Genomic DNA, 6,468 nt, shown 5'->3' with positions numbered 1-6,468 from the left:
TTGACTATATTTCCTATGCCGTATATTATATCCCCAAGACTTATTTGTTTTATATCTTGAACTTTCAACCTCTTACTCTTCTTTATCTTTTCCATCCTTTTAAATTTTTTAAATTAGAGTTGACATTCAATATTATTTTATATTAGTTTCAGATGTACAGCATAGTGGTTATACATTTTTATAATTTAGAAAGTGATCTCCCCGACTAGTACCCACCTGGCACTGTACATAGTTATTACCATATTATTGATTATATTCCCTGTACTTTACATCCCCGTGACTATTTTGTAACTATCAATTTATATTTCTTAATCCCTTCACCTTTTGTACACTACCCCCAACCCCCCTCCCATCTATCACCCCCGATAGAACTAGTACCAATCTGACACCATACATAGTTATTACAATACTATTTATTATATCCCTTATGCTATACCCTACATCCCCATGACTACTGTGTAACAACCAACTTGTACTTCTTAATCTCTTCCCATTTTCACCCACTCCAAAACCCCTTCCCATCTGGCAACTATCAAACTGTTTTCTGTATCTATGAGTGTGTTTCTGTTTTGTTTGTTTATTTTGTTCTTTAGATTCCACTTATAAGTGAAATCATATGACATGTGTCTTTTACTGTTTGACTTACTACACTCAGTGCAATACCCTCTAGGTTCATCCATGTTCTTGCAGATGGCAAAATTTCATTCTTTTTTTAGACTGAGTAATATTCCACTATATATAGCATATATATCACATATATATGTGATATATATGCTATGTATATACATCATATATATATATATATATATATAAATATATATATATATATATATATGTAATATGAAACCTCTTCTTTATCCATTCATCCATTCCGGGACACCCAGGTTGCCTTCATATCTTGGCTATTGTAAATAATGTTTCAATGAACATATGAATGAGCATGTCCCTTCGAATTAGCATTTTGGGTTTCTTCGATAAATGCCCAAAGGTGGGATTACTAGGTCCTTCTTTGACTCTTGTTATAGTCTTTGTTTTAAAGTTTGGATTGGTATAGTATTGCTACCCTTATAGCTTTTTGTTTCTTTGTTGTTTGTTTCCATTTCAATGAAATATCTTTTCCTTTATCTTAACCCTTTATTTTCAATCTGTGTGTGTCTTTCAATCTGAATTGAGTCCCTTGTAGGCAGCATATCTAAGGGTCTTGTTTTCTTATTCACTCAGCTACTGTATCTTTTGATCGGAGCATTTAATCCATTTACATTGAAAGTAGTTTTTGATAGAAATGTAGTTATTGTCATTTTATTATTTATAATTTTTATTTTTTTTCATCTTAAAAAAGTCCCTCTAAGATTTTTTTTAATAGTGGTTTGTTGGTGATGAAATCCTTTAGCTTTTTCTTGTCTAGGAAGCACTTTATCTGTACTTCAATTCTAAATGATAGCTTTGCTGGGTAGAGTCATCTGTGTTGTAGGTCCTTTCTTTCCACCACTTTCAATGTTTCCTGCCAATCCATTCTAGCCTGAAAAGCTTCTGTTGAGAAATCAGCTGATAGTCTTATAGGAATGCCCTGGTAGGTAACTAACTGCTTTTCTCTTGCTGCTTTTAAGATTCTCTCTTTGTCTTTAACTTTGGAATTTTAATTATGATATGTGTTGGTGTTGGCCTCTTTGGGCTCATCTTGTTTGGGACTGTCTGCACCTCCTGGGCTTGTATATGTATTTTCTTTGCCAGGTTAGGAAAGTTTTCTGTCATTATTTCTTCAAATAGGTTTTCAATTACTTGCTGTCTTTCTTCTCTTTGTTGTGCCCCTATAATGTGAATGTTGGAACACTTGATGTTGTCCCAGAGATTCCTTAAACTCTCCTCAATTTTTTGGATTCTTTTTGCTAATCAGATTGGGTGTTTTCTGCCACCTTTTCTTCTAAATCACTGATTTGATCCTCTGCTTCATCTAATCTACTGTTGATTCCCTCTAATGTATTCTTCACTTCCATTATTGTATTCTTTATTTCAGACTGTTTTTTTTTTTTATGTTTTCTATCTCCATTTTTATGTTTCCTATCTCTTTATGTAAGTTCTTCTTGAAATCCTTGGGCATCCTTATAACCAGTGTTTGGAACTCTGCATCTGGTACTTTGCTTGTCTCCATTTTGCTTACTCCTTTTTCTAGAGTTTTGTTCTTCTTCTTTTTTTTTTTTTATTTGAGACATATTTCTTTGTCTCCCCATTTTGGCTGCTACCCTGTGTTTGTTTCTATATATTAAGTAGGGCTGCTATGCCTCCTATTCTTAGTAGAGTGGCCTTATGTAGTAGGTGTTCTGTGGGGCTCAGTGGCACAGTCTTTCTGGTCACTTGCCCCACACTCCAGGTGTGTCCCTTGTGTGAGTTGTGTGTGTCCTCTTGTAGTTGAGCCTTGGTTGCAATTTGCATGCCAATGAGAGGGATTGACCCTTGAGCTAATAGGTTGTGAGGACTGGTCCTGACTATAGTGGAGTCATGGTGCAGGGGCTGACCCTACAGAGCAGGACCAGCCTCAGCAGGGCTCTGGTGACTGCCTAATCTGCCCCTGGGGTGTGTCGTACTTGGAGGTGGCTGGTTGATACTCCAGCTAGTTTCGAAGTTGGCTACCAGCCCCAGGGCCACCTCAGAGGGGACTGCTGAACTTGCAAGTTCAGCAGTAGCCTGAGCCCCGTTCAGGACCACCGGGCAGGAGCCACAAAGAAATCCACAGATGGACACTGCCTGTGCAATGCTTGGAAGTGCTTTGAAAGGTCAAGCCACAAACCAAGGCGAGCTGCCACTAGTGCTGCTCAACCAGAGTTAGAAAACCTGCTCAAAGAGACATGGTATTTCCCTGGGTTCTGAGAACCTTTGAGAGACCCTAGGAAGGTCTGAAGCATGAGGTAAGACATGTGATTTGTATGAAAAAGCCATGGAAGCTGCTCTGGTGAGCCTGAATGCTGGGTCAGGGCGGGGTCTCACATCCCCAGGGCATGGCGAATGAATGGCATTAGCCAGCTTGATGGAGACTCAGATATGGAGTCCACCTGTGTCTGCACGCAGGGAAGGGGGAGGGGGGCGGGCTCAACAAAGGGAGGAGATGGCCTCCGCCAGCTCCTTTGTCCAGGAGAAAGCTGCCCCTCCAGCTCCAGTCCTGAAGCCAGACAACCCAGTTTCCACCATATGTCCCTGCCGCCTCTCCAGCTGTTGCCCTAGTGCTGGTGTAGTTCAGAACGAGTGATTCTGTCGGTGAGTAAGTCTTTGCATCTGGGACTCGTTATTCTTTATCTCACTCAGTCACGATCTCTGCTGGTTTTCACAACCAGAAATCACGGGGACTTCTTTCCCTGACTGGAACTGTGAGTTGGGGAGGGGCTGGGACCCCTCACTCCTTTGGGGGGGACCTCTGCAGCTGAGATATCCATCCCAATTTTTAATGGTCACATGCAGGTGTGGGACCAGCCCGTTCCACATCTCTGCCCCTTCTATGAATCTTGAGGTGGTTTCTTCTGCATGTCCTTAGTTGTAGAGCTTTAGTCCAGCAAGATTTTAGGTGATTCTCAATGATGGTTGTTTTGTAGTTTAGTTTTAATTTTGATGTGGTCGTGAGAGAAGGTAAGCACAGCGTTTAGCTACTGCGCCATCTTCAGAGGAAGTAAATAGATCTCTTGAAGTCTTCTTCACTTATGCTAGGGACAAGGAATGCATGTTGAGGTGAAACTCTTTCCCTTCCCCTTCCCTATGTGCATTGTGAGTATGTTGTACCTGGCAGCGGTTAGGGGGGTTTTTTCCTACAGCAACTTATTTCAAAAGAATTCTTATCACAGTCTGCAATTTATCAATGAATTCTGTATATTTCCTTGTATAGCCTCGAGGAATATGATGGGCTAATGCTGGCAAAACCAGTTTTATGATCCTTTAGCATGCACTTACTTTCTAATCTTTTAGCATGGTCAAGTACCTTGTATTAAAGGCATTGGGATGCTTAATACCTATTATGTTTTCCTTAGCTTTTGGAGCTTAATTAACCAGAAAAGTTACATTTTTGTTCTATACATCTGACTCATGCTACTTAGAAAACTGGAGGAATTTCCTACATTATAGCCTCACACCCCCAAAATTCAACTTACCAAGTCCTTCCAACTCAGAAGTGTTTCTCAGTTTCCTCATTTCAGTTTTGATTGTGGCTGTCCTATTTTAAGCCTTCTTCTCCCACTTGGATTATTGAAAGAGGCTCTTAATGGGTCTTTCTCCTTCCTGTTCTCTGCTTCTAATATATCTTGTATATTGCCACAAGAATTATATTACTAAAAGGGAAATGTGGTTACTCTCTCCCCCCACCACTTTTCCTTCTGGAACATTCCCGTTTTCCTGAACACATCAAGAATTTTTCTTGTTTCCTCCATTCCAGGCCACCTTATCCCCCCTATAGACATCTGTGAATCTACGAATGGTAAGCTCAAATGCTACCTTCTCCACTTATGCTAGGCAGAAATAATCATGTCTGTAGTACTTTATTACATTTAGCAGTGTTTATTGAACTAGAGTTGGGTGTGTCCCTATTAGGCTTTCTCTTTGAGGAAAGGGAGTATATTTAATATGTTTTTGATGTTCTTGCCTATGCCCCCAATCCCAGCACTTAGCACAATGACTTAAGTAGTGCTTGCTCAATAAATGTTTCTTGAGGCTTCAGAATTACTATTGTAGGCCCATTCTTATAAAGATTGAGCCCTCATGGTATGGCTAGATCCACCATTGTGAGGTATGAATTGGCCTTATGAAATATTACTGTTCTTTCTTACATAGTTTGCTATATTTTTAGATCAGGTTGTTCTAGGTAGATAGGTATTGTGGTTATCCCACAGTTTCAGTATGGAGCCTCCACCCAGAATTTGGTTTTGATGTCAAGATTTGATACACACACACACACACACACACACACACACACACACCATGAGGGCATGCAAAGGTTTATTATTCACATAATGGGGTTTTCTTAAATTTCTGAGGAGAGCAGAGCAGTCTCTCAAAGTGATCCAAAATGGTTTGAGAAACCAAGGAAAGGAGCCTAACCCTGCTTTTATTATTTCTCATAAATAATTTTATTATGATTAGGGGACTGAGCTGGAGTGAGGGTTCCAGCACATGTGGGCCAGGCCTTGTTGGGGTTTGAATTTCTTGCCGGTGCAAAGGTAGACACACCCAAACTTTCTCAGCTTGCCCCTCTGTGGGGCAGAAGAGAAAAGGGTAAGGCTTGAAAGCTGTCAGCAAACATCAAAAATGGTCAGGCTCTTACAATACGTAGCCTTCTTGTGGTTTCCAACTCTATTCAATAGGTTTATAAAATTTCCAAGGTCTTCCCAAGCCATATAGTGGAGCTTTATAGTTCAATTTCAATACATATTACAAGAAAAAGCTCTTATTAAGTTATAAGTACACAAGGAAATTCCAAAGCTATATATAAATTCTTTTTATTATCCTCAAAATTTCTATTATAGGAAACCGAGAATTATCTTTAGTCTTTTAAACTTTTTGAGTCATGATTAAAATTTCCAAAAGATATCCTTTACAGTGTGAAATGTTATTTGCATATCCTTTTCTATATACTCTAAAGAATATTAGGCTTGGACCTTATAATAGCTTTCATGCTATTTTTGAATAAAATATCTCTACTTATATTCCATGGCATTTATTTGTTAATTGCTATACTTTCCACATATAAAGTTATTGTGCCAGCACTTGATGGAATTTTTATTCAATTGTCTTGGTGCTTAATTATTTACCATTTTAGTGTGTGAAGCAGCATTTTAATATCAGCTCCATTGTAGATAAGATCAATTCAGATTGTTTTCTCACAAATAAATAAAATATTTTTTTCAAAGCTAGTTATTATACTAAGGGAAGAGAAAGGAAAAACACTTTGTATTTTCAATTTTTGTTTAATGAAATCACTTATATTGCCCATAAAATAAATAAAAGCATAAAGAAGGTATATTTCCTTCCAAATGAGAAAAATGTTAAATTATGGTATCGAATGGATATAGCTAATTTATTTCAGTTGATATAAAATACTGAAATTAGAAATAGGGTGTACCTCTTAAGGAATTTTATGTGTTTTAAAAAGAAAAATGTTTCTATTGTTTCAAATCATCCTGTAAATAGTGCATTATCCATTAATTTATTTTAAGTTCAAGTTAACCCAACACAGATTTACATGAAAATTTAAGTAAATTTCTCCTTTTCAGTCTTGAAAATATTTTTAGGTTTATATGAGACTTCAGAATTTTAGCTATCAGAATGATCTTTAATCAATTTATGTATGGTAACAACAATGATACACATTGAGCATGCTTGTGCAAACACATCAAGCTAGAGGTGTAAAGAAAGTCTCATTTTTATCATTAGTCTTGGGAGATACAAGTTTAGCCAATTTCTGGTTTAGTTCAGATCAGGTCATTCATTGTATGG

Source organism: Rhinolophus ferrumequinum, chromosome 10 (assembly GCF_004115265.2).
Source record: "Rhinolophus ferrumequinum isolate MPI-CBG mRhiFer1 chromosome 10, mRhiFer1_v1.p, whole genome shotgun sequence".
NCBI classification, from domain to species: Eukaryota; Metazoa; Chordata; class Mammalia; order Chiroptera; family Rhinolophidae; genus Rhinolophus; species Rhinolophus ferrumequinum.
This window is presented reverse-complemented; position numbering follows the sequence as displayed.